Source organism: Cebus imitator, unplaced genomic scaffold (genome assembly GCF_001604975.1).
Source record: "Cebus imitator isolate Cc_AM_T3 unplaced genomic scaffold, Cebus_imitator-1.0 Scaffold77, whole genome shotgun sequence".
Classification (NCBI taxonomy): Eukaryota; Metazoa; Chordata; class Mammalia; order Primates; family Cebidae; genus Cebus; species Cebus imitator.
In genome coordinates, this window is record NW_016107392.1 from 4029312 (window position 1) to 4042993 (window position 13682).

The window sequence follows — 13682 nt, forward strand, 5'->3', positions numbered from 1 at the left end:
ATGGGAAGAAAATGGCAGTCAAACAATGAACTGTGACACTGAAGAGTCAGCTATGGGATCCCTTAACCCAAGAGGGGCTGTATGCCAAGAAGTTCAAGAACTGTATAGATTGGAGGCAACCAAGATCCCTGCCCATCCCCAGAGAATCCTAAACCAAATCCTGGAGAGTCCAGGCCCTGTGTGCACCCCAAAACCATTCGGAGGAGAGAATTTTGCCAGAGTCCCCAGGAAAGGAAAGTGCTGAGGAGAGAGGGTGGTGACAGAGTGAAGGAACACCTGAGGAAAAATATCTGAGGGTGGAAGTTGTCGAGTAGCAGGATACTTACATGATTTCAGTGTATCTCCCCAACAGGTTACTTGTCAATTACAAAAGAAAAGAAAACTGTAACAGCAGAGTAACCTGTCAGATGCCAGTTTAACCAAGGGATTGAAGCTGATGTCTTCAACGATGAGACAAACCCCCATCTTTGCTTCCTGATGTGAGGCTTCCCCATGGCACAGCATTTCTAACCCAGCAGAAATCTCAGACAGGTCCAAACCCATGGACATTATGCAAATTAACTGGCCTGTACTCTTCAAAAATGTCAAGGTCATGAAACCCAAGAAAAGGTTGAGGAACTATTTTAAATTAAAGGAAAATAAAGAAATACCATTACAACAGCAATGTGTGATCCTGGATTGGATTCTGAACACCCCCCAAAATTGCTATAATGGACATTATTGGAACCACTGGTGAAGCTGGACTGTGGACTGTAGACTAGCTGACGATAATCACATCAGTGTGAAATGCCTTGATTTCAATACTTGTAATGAGGTTTTGGAAGATCATGTCCTTGCTTTTAGGAAATACATACTAAATTATTGAAGGGTAAAGGGACTTTACGGAGGGAAGTTACTCTCAAAGGGTTCAGAAGACTAACGATATCTTTAGAGAAAGAATAATACAGCAAATGAGGCGAAATACTAACAATGATTGAATCTGGACAGGTAACATAAGGGAATTCTTTGTACTTTTAAAAACCTTTAAGTTTGAAATTCTTTCAAAATAAAAAGTGAAAACAAAAAAGGATCTGAAGGAAGGGCATTTGACCTTGAGGAGGAATTGTAAAGGACCAACCCGAATTCCTCTTGCAGTAACTGGGATCAAGACTTTAGTTTAGGCTCTCAACAAGCGATGACAAAAGAACAAAGCTGTTTTTCCTAAACTCCACTTCCTCCGGAATCTGAAAAACACTTGTTTTTACCTCTTTGCCTGCCCACTCCACATATTCCAGAATCTCCCCCAGAGCCAGTTTCCATTTAGAAAGGAAGCCAGTACTGAAATCTGTATTCCTGCAAGTCACTCGATGAGGCCCTGCGATGTAAAGATGAAAAAGAAACTGACCGTTCTGCAAGATTCAGATGTCTGGTGGAAAAGAAGACAATGCGAGTAGCTAGTCTCATAAAATGCTGAGACAGCTGCATGCGGCACCATGGGGAAACAGAGGCACAAACTCTGGAAAGGAGACTCCAGGAAGATGCATGAGGGCTGAAAGTGGGAGGAGTTTGCCAGTTAGGGGGAGAGAAAGGAGGCTAAGGGGCATCAATATCTCTAAACGTTCAAGATGAGAAAAACTTCAAAAGGATTCCAGGGACAGGCTTGTTCTAGGAATACCCAGTATCCAGTGGAAATGTAGGATATAAATAGCAGGAATAGTAAAACCATAGGTAGAGGGCAAACCACAAAGGTTTAACTATATGCCAGTGCCCGGGCAAAGGACAGCCCATTATGCAACAGAATAATGTGATCAGATGTGATTTGTTCTAGAAAATTCCAGTTGCCATATGAAAAATGTACTGGGTGGAGGCAAGACAGGAGACAGGGAGCATAGTTAGGAGGTGGTGACAGTGATGAGGCTTGCGAGGAGGAGGCAGGCCAGGACTTACACAATCTCTGGGTGTGAGTGTCTCCACAAATTTTACACCCTAGGAACCTTATTAACCTCATCCCAGTTCAGCCCTGGGGAGCAGAGGAGCCATTTATGCAAGTTGTAGAATGCTCAGGACGCAGTGATTGTGGGTATGGGGATGACATGGAGGAAGGGAGAAAGAGGAGAGTTTGGGAGACTTCCTGGTCCTGGGGACAGGGGTTTGCACAGTGCGGAATACAAAGGAGATATAACAATGTTCAATTAATATCAGAGTGGGAGCAACACCACCTTCCTCTGGGCAAAGGCCCAGACTAGAACTCCTGAGCTATCTGGACTTCCCCACTAATGAGGATGCTAACCAGGGGCACCTCTCCCTCCCGGTAGGGGTCAGCCTAGTTGGCCTGCCTGGAGAAGTATCTGTCAGTTGGCCAATTATTGTTGAATAAGGAGAAACTTCCAGCAGTGTGATTCTCTGGGCCCCTCCTGTCCTTGTCGGACAGCAGTCAAGAAGTGCTCCCAAGCTCCCTGGGAGATTGGCCCTAATCCTGGTCCAATGACCAGCCCCAACCACAGCCCTTAGCTTTCAGTGTAAGCACAACTATTGTGAAAGGCCCAAATCTCCCTTCCCCCAGGGCTAGAGAGGTGGTGATAATCTTTTTTGTTCCACAGATGGAACCCCAGAAAATAAAGGGATGTCTTAGTCTGTTCTGCTGCTGTAACAAAATACTGTAAACTGGGTGTTTTATAAACAACAGAAATCTATTGCTCACAGTTCCAGAGGCTGAGAAGTCCAAGATCAAAGAATATTCAGCATCTGGTGAGGGCTTGTCTTCTGGCTCATAGAGGGTACCTTTTTGCTGGGTCCTACATGACAGAAGGAGTGAATGAGCTCTCTGGGGCCTCTTTTATATGGGCACTAATTCCATTCATGAGGGTTTCACCCTAAAGGCCTAATCACCTCCCAAAGGCCCCACCTTCTGATACCATTGCCTTGGGGTTAGGATTTCAACAAATCCTTTCTGGGAGGGGGGGCACATAAATATCCAGCCCACTGTAAGAACTCACCCCAGGTCCTATAGGACATTTTCCTTCTGATTTTTTGTTTCTAGTACTTAAGCTTTGACCATAGAGTGGCTTGTTCCATTAGTTAATATTTTTAAGCTATCTTATGTCTTATAATCTCATGTACCTTATTTCTCTGATCAGGATGCCTGTCCTTCTAAATTAGGGACACCACTGTCATTATTTATCCTTAACTCTATATCACAGGGAAGACAGGAAGGGCTTCTAGAGGCTCTGATTGAACGCAAGTTACTTGAAATGTTTTTTTCTGACATATTATTTCACATAAGACTATGTGCTTTTAACATTGAAGAAGACATTCGGGTCCCTAAATGTTGCATGGATTATCCAACTTCTCATAATTTTCAAGTTCAGGGCCTGGGTCTGCTAATTTCTAATCAAGGGCTCTTCCCATCACACCAGGGACCGTGGGGAGGCACACAGAGCCCCTGGGAAGTACAGGGACCCTGGCTTCAAGCTACCTGTTTTGCTTGCCCAGCTTTGTGACCTCAGGCAGGTAGCTGAAGCTCTCCATGCCTCAGTTTCCTACATCTCATCCAAAGCAGGGAAAGTGATGACATTTGCCTCAGAAAGCTATTTGGGAATAAGTGGATAGAGGAGCTAATACAGCACTCACTAGCATCTGTGTTCCCTGGGCACACAGCTGAACGGGTGTTTCTCAATTTTTTTTTTTTTTTTTTTTTTTTGAGATGGAGTGTCACTCCATTGCCCAAACTGGAGTGCAGTGGTGTGATCTCAGCTTACTGCAACCTTTGCCTCCTGGGTTCAAATGATTCTCCTGCCTCAGCCTCCCGAGTAACGGGGATTACAGGGATGCATCACCACAGCTGGCTAATTTTTGTATTTTTAGTAGAGATGGGGTTTTGCCATGCTGGCCAGGCTGGTCTTGAGCTCCTGGCCTCAGGTGATCACTCACCTTGGCCTCCCAAAGTGCTGGGATTACAGGCATGAGCCACCACGCCCAGCCTCTCAAAACTTCATGTGTCCATGAGTCACCTGTGTATCTTGTTAAAATGCACATTCCCTCTCAGTGGATTGGGGAGGGGGCCTGAGGTTCTGCATTTCTATCAAGCTCCCAGATGATGTTGATGCTGCTGGTTGGGGGACCACGCTTTGAGTGCTGAGGACATAGAGCTCCTGCAGGGAGCAAAAATAACAGAAAAACTTGCCCATCCTTCAGCCATATAACAGAACACATTTCTGCTACTTAAAATGATGCTCCATTTGTTGACGTGGAAGTATGATAACTGAGCAGATATAGAAAAGACGTAGAATAGAATTTCATATTGTTTAAATATAACTAGATAAATAGAATAATAGGGATTTATCAGATGGAAGAAAGAGAAAGGGAGGGAGAACGAGACGGGGGAAGGAGAGGGAGAGAGGAGAGGGAGGAAGGAGAGGAGAATGAAAATCACATAAAAGGTATTGACTGGTTATCTCTGGGGGATGGAATTGCAGCACTTATTTTTTTTTCCTTATAAGTATTTGAATTTTCCCATTTTCTACTATAATCATGCATTTCTTTTATAATGTAAAAAAAGTTATTTTCATCTTTAAATGAACTCTTCTATTTGCCTCAAATGCATTTCCTTATATCACTTCCTATAACCAGCTCTAGTTGAGGGGTTGTTGAGTCCCCCAGAGGGAGTTAGTCATTGGCCCAAAAGATGCTCCGAGCATCCAGGGCCATGTGAGCTGCCCACCCTAGCCACTGGCTGTACAGCGTGTGGGCTGCTGGTGACAGGACAAGAGGAAACCCTGGGTCCTGGGACGTGGCCAAACACTGCAGCTGAGATAACCACGTGACTTGGGGAAGGAAGCAGCACCTGCCGACATCCCTGACTGACAGGCCCTTTAATCTGATCTGCGTTCCTGCCATGTCCCCTGGCTTCTCCCCAGGGCTCTTTCTCTCTGCACTACATTGTTTCACTCTCTCTCCTCTAAACAAAATTTTGGTCCTTAAGACACTGTCCTTAATAAATCCTCCCTTCTTATTCCACAGGAACACACAGCACCCTGATTACTTTAGCTCTTCAAATGGGAAAACAAGTAGAGCAGAATAGGGACCCACAGAGGGCCCCACAGCAGACAGCATCAGAGTCAGACTAACCGGGTCTGGTTTACAGGAAGGAATTCCCTAACCTTATTTCTCTTATGCCTTTGAGAACTAGAACCCAGTTCCTGCTGCAAGGGTCTTGTAAAACAGGAGTCTAAAGAAGCAAAACATGCGTCCAAGAGCATACGAGCTCTCTGCCCAATCCTACAGCATGGCTCCATGAACACACAGCCTTCCATTGTGAGTCCAGGGCCATCAACCAGGCCCATGGTCACACGGTAAGTATCAGTTGGGGGAGGCACAGCTTTAGGAACAAACAGACATGAGGCATTCAGTGGCCTGAAGAATAAGAAGTCTATTTCCCTCTGATGGTCTAGATGGGTTTCCAAGTTGAAAGCACAGCTCTGCTCCATGTGGTCATTCAGAGCTCAAGCCACCAGCTGTTCTGCTATCTTCAGTATTTGAGTTCTAAGCCTTCCCTGGAAATGGGCATTTCAACTAGCCGGAGGGAAAAAGGACACGGAGGAGACAGGGGGAGGTTTTAACAGGCCAGATGTATAAGGTGGCTCATCATTTCTGTTTGTGTCCTATGATTAGATCTCAGACCCATGGCCTGATCTAACATCAGAGGAGGGAAGTTATTCTAGGTTGTGCCCTGGAACAAGAGGACATGAGTTTTGATAGACAGGCAGCAGTCTCCACCAAATTTTACTACCTTGAGTCAGACTCCAAATCTCAGGGTCATAAACAATTAGTGAGCATCTACTTTGTGCCAGGCACCATACAAGGCACTGGAGACCCAAAAATGAATAAGGCACAGTCCCTGCCCTTGAGAGATTCATATGCAGGAGAGGTCCTCACTGGAGACAGTGACCGAAACCTATATCACAGGATTTGGGAATGAGAAAATATAGCCAACCCAGCCCCCTCCTAAACTCTGCATTTGCAACAGAGAAAATAATAAGGCATTTGTGCTCCATGGGCATGCAAACAGGAACTAATGAAGTCCACAGGTGATAAACTGGTGCACAGCTATGCAAGTAGAGTGCCCCAGACCAGGGATGCATGTGTTTGAATGTTTGCATGTGCATGTGTCTGTGAGCGCATATGCATGTGCTGGAGTGTACAGGTATGTGTGAAAGAAAGAGAGAGGAGTAAATAATATTTAGGATTAGCCAACATCTTCAACTAATGTGATCATTTCCTCTCTATTCTGAATTCCAAAGGACTGCATTATCCTGGTCTAGAAGTTTAAGTACAGTGGCTGCAAATAAACTTTATTTCTCCTTTTATAATAATATTCTTTCTTATTCTTAGATTTTTTTCCTCAGGGTGATTTGATTCCATTCCACAAAGTTTGATAAAAACATCTCCCATCACCCACTAACCCAAGGTCTCAGCCTCTCCTTGTCCCTCAATTCTTCCGCACAGTGGCCTAAGAGGAGCACAGTGACCAGTCATCCAGGTACAGGAAGAATGTCCCAGCCTCCAAGAGAGCTGAAAGGAGAGCCCTGTGGCCTAGTGTATTCTCAAAGACCCAGACACAAAGCCCTCCCTTAGCAAAGGGTTCCCAGCCCACAGCAGAACTGGCTGGGATGGAACCATTTCCACAGGGCAGGCAAACAGACAGCAGTGGGTAGTTTTCTGTCCAGAAACAGAAGATGCTAAGGTGTAGGAAAATAGGAAGGAAAGGACCAAGCAAATGGAGAATATTGCACACCTGAGCAAAGTCAGGGGAGTTGGACATCCTGAGATGAGGCAAAGTCAGCAGACCTGGGCTGGAGGAGCAGCCTGCAGAGGGACAACCAAGGGGTAGTTAGAGGCTGATGGGTCTATGCACTTCCAGCATTTTAGGAAGACAGCAAGATCTGAGGCATGGTTCCAAAGCTGGAGTGGAGCCTACTGCAAATCAGGAGGAGCGCTTCCCACAGCAGGCCCCCTAGGGAGATGTGGTCACCATCTCCTACAGTCACCTGCAGGTAGCTCCACTCTGTCCCTGCGAGAAGAGGATTACTGCCTAGGCTCCAGCCTGCGAAAGCTAGAGTGGCCGCCACTTACCCCTTCTGCAAGGGAGAGCCCTGCTGACCAGCATCACACCAACCCGCTGCCCTGCTCCTGCTCCCAGGCTGAGGATCAGAGTAGTAAAGGGAAAAGGGCACAGCCAGTCTTCAGGGGTCAGCCACATGGGGCCAAACTTGCCCTGAGTCTTGCTTTAGTGGGAGAAAGAAGGAAATCCATAGTCATATTAAGGACAATATATAAGCAATCGTAATGATTCTCCCACCTGCACAGAGCTTTGTATTTAGCAAGGCCCCTTCCTTTCTGTTGTCACCACCTATGGCCCTGGGTGGAGACACTGGGAAGGCAGAAAGAACCCCCTGCTCCATCCCTTATCTGGGGGACCACACCCTCTGGCAGATGGAAATGGGCAGCCCCTGTTTCCACAGCTTGCACTGGTGGACGTTGGGCAACTGCGTCCTTCCCATTTGCTGGCATGAGCACTATCCATGATGGCCCCTGACCTGAGAGGATATACTGTCAAGGCTCCCTGGTGCCAGAGGCATCCTCAGAGGACATTCAGCCACTGCCACTGCCTCTGGGAAAGACAGGCAGACCCGGAGTCATTGCGGGCAGATGGGAGCCTGTCCTATTTTTTCAAAATATTCACAAGACATGGCACCATCTGCTTAGGTAGTCAAATGTGTATGATGATCTGACAAGGCCAAGTAGGAAACTGTTACAGCACCATTTATGGCTAGGATCAGCAATCTGTGTGAATCAAACAATTCCTTTTATCTGAACAGCACTTTTTAGTTTACAAGGTGCTTTCTGAAGAGCTTTCTAGTTTTCCAGACTTACCTGTGACACTTTTTTTTTTTTTTTTTTTTTTTGAGATGGCTTTTGGCTCTTGTTGTCCAGGCCGGAGTGCAATGGTGCCATCTCGGCTCACTGCAACCTCCACCTCCCAACTTCAAGCGATTCTCCTGCCTCAGCCTCCTGAGTAGCTGGGATTACAGTCATGCACCACCACACCCGGCTAACTGTATTTTTAGTAGAGACGGGTTTTCTCTGTGTTGGTCAGGCTAGTCTCAAACTCCCAGCCTCAGGTGATCTGCCCGCCTCAGCCTCCCAAAGTGCTGGGATTACAGGTGTGAGCCACCGTGCCCAACAGCCTATGACACTTCTTAAGGGAGCACTACTTTTCAAATGTGGGTCTTATCTCCAAGAATGAGCAAGTAGTCTTGAATGTGACCTGGGCGTTTGTAGTTTTAAAAAGGCCCACAGTGTAATCCCAGCACTCCGGGAGGCTGAGGCGGGTGGATCGCCTGAGGTCAGGAGTTCGAAACCAGCCTGGCCAACATGGTGAAACCCTGTCTCTACTAAAAATACAAAAAAATTAGCTGGGCACAGTGGTGGGCACCTGTAATCCAGCTGCTCGGGAGGCTGAGGCAGGAGAATGGCTTGAAACCAGGAGGCAGAGGTTGCAGTGAGCCAAGATTAGCCATTACACTCCAGCCTGGGTAACAGGGTGAAACTGTCTCAAAAAAAAAAAGGCCCGCAGGTGATTCTGATGCACAGCCAGAAAGCAATCTCTGGTGGGCACCATCTCCCTACTCCTCATGGCTGCCCTGAAAGATAGAACGAACATGCCCTTGTAGGCCTGATTTGCTGATGAGAAAACTGAGGCTTAGGACACTGAAGTCTCTTGTCCAGGGAAACACCATTAGCTGAGACCCCAGTCCAGGTCTTCTGAGCACTGGTCAGTGTTTCGTCATCTCTTACTGTCCATCAGCAACAGGATGGAAGGAAGCTCCCCTGTTCAAAAATATACCTCCAAGGGGGGTGGGACCTCTGAGTCATCCATGTGCCAATTACTTTAACGTGCTCTCATGGTGCTCTGTCAAGGGTCAAGCTTCTACATCGTTGTGGCAAAAGAAAGGAGGTAACCCGCTTAAACCATGAGCAGTGTCAACAGAAGACCAGCCCCATCCAAGCGATGCATGCATGTTGAAGCTGTTTAAGGCAGTTTCCAGACTTTCTTGGTAATAAAAACCACCTGAGACACTCAAACTGCAAATTCTTTTCTTAAAAATAGTTTTAGAAATTGGTTTAAAAAGACTGGATCAGGATCTCCAGCAGAGGTGATGAAGAAACTACAGCTCTAACAGGTGACTTGATGATTCTTGTCCTCACAGAAGTTTGGGGGAACTTGCCCCAGGACAGTGGTCCTCAACAGGAGAAGTTGGATGCTCAAGCATGGCAGGGCTCCAACTCAACACTTTCTTCTTAAAAGCCTTCCTTGAGTCCTTTCTGGGTGGTGAGAAGTTCCATCTAAAGTAGAGTTTCTCAACCTCAGCACCGCTGACAGTTGGGCAGGTGAATTCCTTGTCATGGGGGTCTGTCCTGTGCATTGCAGGGTATGTAGCTGCAGCCCTGGCCTCTCTTATCAGATGCCAGCAGCACTGCCTATCCAGTTGTGACAACCAAAAATATTTTCAGATGTTGCCACATGGCCTGGTGGGCAAAGTCATCCCCTGTGGAAAACAGGTGGAATCTAACAGATGAAGACCTAGGTGTAGAGAGCCATGGTGGTCTCAGGTCAGTTCTGCTATGACCCTCCTTGTGTGATGAGTCTGTACACATGACTCCCTAAGGCCTCAATTCCTTCATCTGCAAAATAGGGACAAAGTCTGTCTCGCAGCAATGTTGTGAAGATAGATTCTGATGCAGAATGCAAGGGTTCTAACTTTCTTAGTAAAAGGCACTTAGTAAAAGGTAGGGACAATTAGCCACAGTTTCCCTGAAGCTCCTGGGATTAATTCAACAATTAACACCATAGAGGCTGCTTCCTTGACTGCCACCAAAGCAGACGCCCACCTGAGCAACCATTCTGGAGTCAGATCATGGCACTGACTTTCTCTGCCACTTTGTGGGTCATCTCTACTGGCCCTCATTTCCCTCTACTCTTCCCTGCAAAGAGGAAGATGGGGAGAGCAGGAGAGAACCACACAGCCCTTCATAAACAAGTCACTGGAGGTTAGGGCATCCTCCACAACCAGATTGGCATACACATCTTGAAGTGGTTTGAAGCAGTCTGTGCATGTTGAAGTGTCTGTGAGTGTTGAAGTGGTATGCATATGTAGAAGTGGTATGCACATGCAGAAGTGGTATGCACATATAGAAGCGGCATGGACATGTAGAAGTGGTATGGATATGCAGAAGCGGCATGGACATGTAGAAGTGGTATGGATATGCAGAAGTGGTATGCACATGCGGAAGTGGTATGCACATGCAGAAGTGGTGTGCACATGTGGAAGTGGTATGCACATGAGGAAGTGGTGTGCACATGTAGAAGTGGTGTGCACATGCGGAAGTGGTGTGCACATGTGGAAGTGGTATGGACATGTGGAAGTGGTATGCACATGTGGAAGTGGTATGCACATGCGGAAGTGGTCTGTGCATGTTGAAATGGCCATGCATGTTGAAGTGGTCTGATATGTTGGAGTGGTATGTGCATGTTGAAGTGCTCATGCATGTTGAAGTGCTCTGTGCATGTTGAAGTGGTTTCAGGTGTTATGTGCATGTTGACGTGGTCTGACATGTTGAAGTGGTCTGTGCATGTTGAAGTGGTTGGAAGTGGTGTGTGCACGTTGAAGTGGTTATGCATGTTGACGTGGTCTGACATGTTGAAGCGGTGTGTGCATGTTGAAGTGGTCTGCATATGTTGAAGTGGTCTGCGCATGTTGAAGTGGTTTGAAGTGGTGTGTGCATGTTGAAGTAGTTATGCATGTTGAAGTGGTATGCACGTGTTGAAGTGGTCTATGCATTCACTCACTTTCATCTCCAAATCCCTTTCATGGAGCTTAACAGCAGCACACAGGGTAAACCTTGAACAAAAATTCTTTGTAAACATATGTTTTCAGCTCCAGGTAATAATACCCTCCATGCTTGTATCGGAGTGATAAAAAGGCATCTAGACAAAGGTGTGCTTTCCTGGCGTTAAATAGTCAGCACTTCAATAGAGCCTGGTTAGAGGTTTGATCTTTTTCTGGAGAGGGCACCTGGGGACCAGGCTTTCCTTAATAGGTTAAGAGCTACATACTACACAAGTGACCCTCAATTGATACAGGGTGTATAAAGACAGAGCTTGTCCTAATAATAGCTTTAACTTACACCAGTCACGCCATGGGCCAGGCTCAGGTTTGAGTGTTTCACACACTTACTTCTCACAATGATGCTATGAAATCAGTACTATTGTTATCGCCATTGTAGATGAGGAAACAGGCAGAGAGGGTAAGCATAAGAGAAGGATATGTCCATAGCCAGTGAGTGTCTAAACAAGGAGTCAAAGCCAAGGAGTCTCGACATCTGGAGAGGAGCAACTGAGTCATGTTACTTTGAGTTTCGGCCCCTCTCCACTCCTACTAAACTGAACACACAGAATGTACCCACTCGTGTTACTCTAGCGTTCCCAAAACGAGAAGTTCTATGGACGAGTGAAAAGAACGTGAGTTTGGAAGTCGAGTCAATTCCTCCATCTGTGTGACCCTGCGTAAATTACTTAACTTCTTTATTAAGCCCTAGTTTCTTCAATTGTAAAAATGTGAACACACCTCACACAATTATTTTAAGGAGAAGAAAATGAGGCGGTGTTCATCATATAACACCTGGCACAGAGCTGGCCACTTGGCAGTTCCTTGGTAAATGTTTCTTCTCTTCCCTCTTCCTTGCTTCTCGTTGAAGACCTTGTCACTCACTCCTGGACAGAGAGAAATCCTTCTCTCATGCCAGAAATCATCCCCCAATCCAGCTGTTTAGTGGAAGACAAACTGGTCAAATTCAGGTTGACTGACATGCACAAGGGGCTTATTATCCTCTGTGTTAAATTTGGCCCCACATCATTCTTTTAACCTATATTTGAGCATCTTCCATATGCCAGAATGTTCTAAGCCATGGGATACATCAGTGAACAAAACAAAACCTTGCAGGGCATACTTTCTGAACATGGACACTGGTTACTGTCTACAGGGTCAGATTTACATGTGTTCTATCCCAAGGACTATTCGGGTCATACGGTGTGATTGGAGGGGACTTGATAACTACCCTCCTAAGCCTGATTACCACCCTGAGAGTAATTCTCTTGGTTTGGGGATGGCATTCTATGGTGTTGCCTCAAGTTAAGCCATCATCAGTCATTAACCTGTGGGAGCAAATTTTTCTAAAGGATCCGGCTCACACTGTGTCTCCCCAGCCCCATCCTTTCAGATTCTAGATCTAGTGATTCTCTGAGCCCTGTGGTGTGGCTTCTGTACAGCAAAGTCCCTGTTTCACCATTTCTCTCATATGAGGCGAGGAGAAGGTCAGGAATGAGGAAAGAAACCAAAGACTTCTGCATTCCTACTTTGAAACAGGTCCATGACTTGCCTCAGTCTCACTCCTATTCCTGAGACTGTGCAAGAGCTTGGGAAGAGGAGTCATCCTATTGCTGTGAAACAGAAATTAAGTTTCAGAAACCAGCCTTCTTTGGAAAACCCCATGCCTCACCCTGCTGTCTCCGGATGTCATGGATACAGAGAGGAGTCATTATTTGCCTTGGGGAGAGAGAGAGAAATTGAATCTAGAGACATCACATGGACCATCTTAGCAGCATCTACTATATTAAAAAAGAAAGAAAAAACACCCCACCAAAGAGTCAGCAGCCAAATTAATTGTTTTCCTGATTAACAAAACACAATTAAGCCCCAAATGCCGCCGCTTGGGGGAAGGTTATTTGCAGTTTTTTTCCAGGGACTGTTCTCGCCAAGGAGCAATGACAACTTCATTCTGATCCCTGCAAGAGGGGCCGAGAGAGAAATAATGCCACAAACTCATTATGACCATGCTGTCTAATTCCTCTCCAGGGAAGCCAGACCCCACATCAGCCAAAGTGCGGGACAAAAAGGCAGACAGGAGTGTTGTCACTAAACAGCAGTGACAGCGGCTTCAAGGGACTGTATGCAAATGAGGGTGGTGAGGGGAGTGGGCGAGGGTAGCAGAGAACATGGGGAAGAGTGTTGGCTCTTGCAGGGCAGGGGTCCCAAAAGTCCAGTGGCCTAGAACTGCTCCTTATGGAAACAGGCTAGCCTCTCAATACACGGTTGCGGAATTGGGAAGGAAAGAAGAGGGATGGGAGCAGGCGGAGGGGAAGGAAGGAAGTTTATGATTGAGGTGACTTTATAAAACTGCATACTGGAGACCGTGAAGCATATTCCCCTGTTGGTTGGTTGGTTGGTTGGTTGGTTGGTTGGTTGGTTGGTTTTTGAGACGGGGGTCTCACTCTCATCACTGAAATGCAGTGGTGTGATCACAACTCACTGCAGGTTCAACCTACCAGGCTCAGGTGATCCTCCCATCTCAGCCTCTCCAGTAGTTAAGATTACAGGCATGCACCACCATACCTGGCTAAGTGTTTGTATTCTTAGTAGAGATGGGGTTTTACCATGTTGACCAGATTGGTCTTGAACTCCTGGACTCAGTGATATCCACCCACCTCAGTCTCCCAAAGTGCTGAGTTTACAGGCATGAGCCACCATGCCCAGCCTGTAATTCCCAGTTTTGTGTTTTTTGTTTTTTTTGTTTGTTTGTTTGTT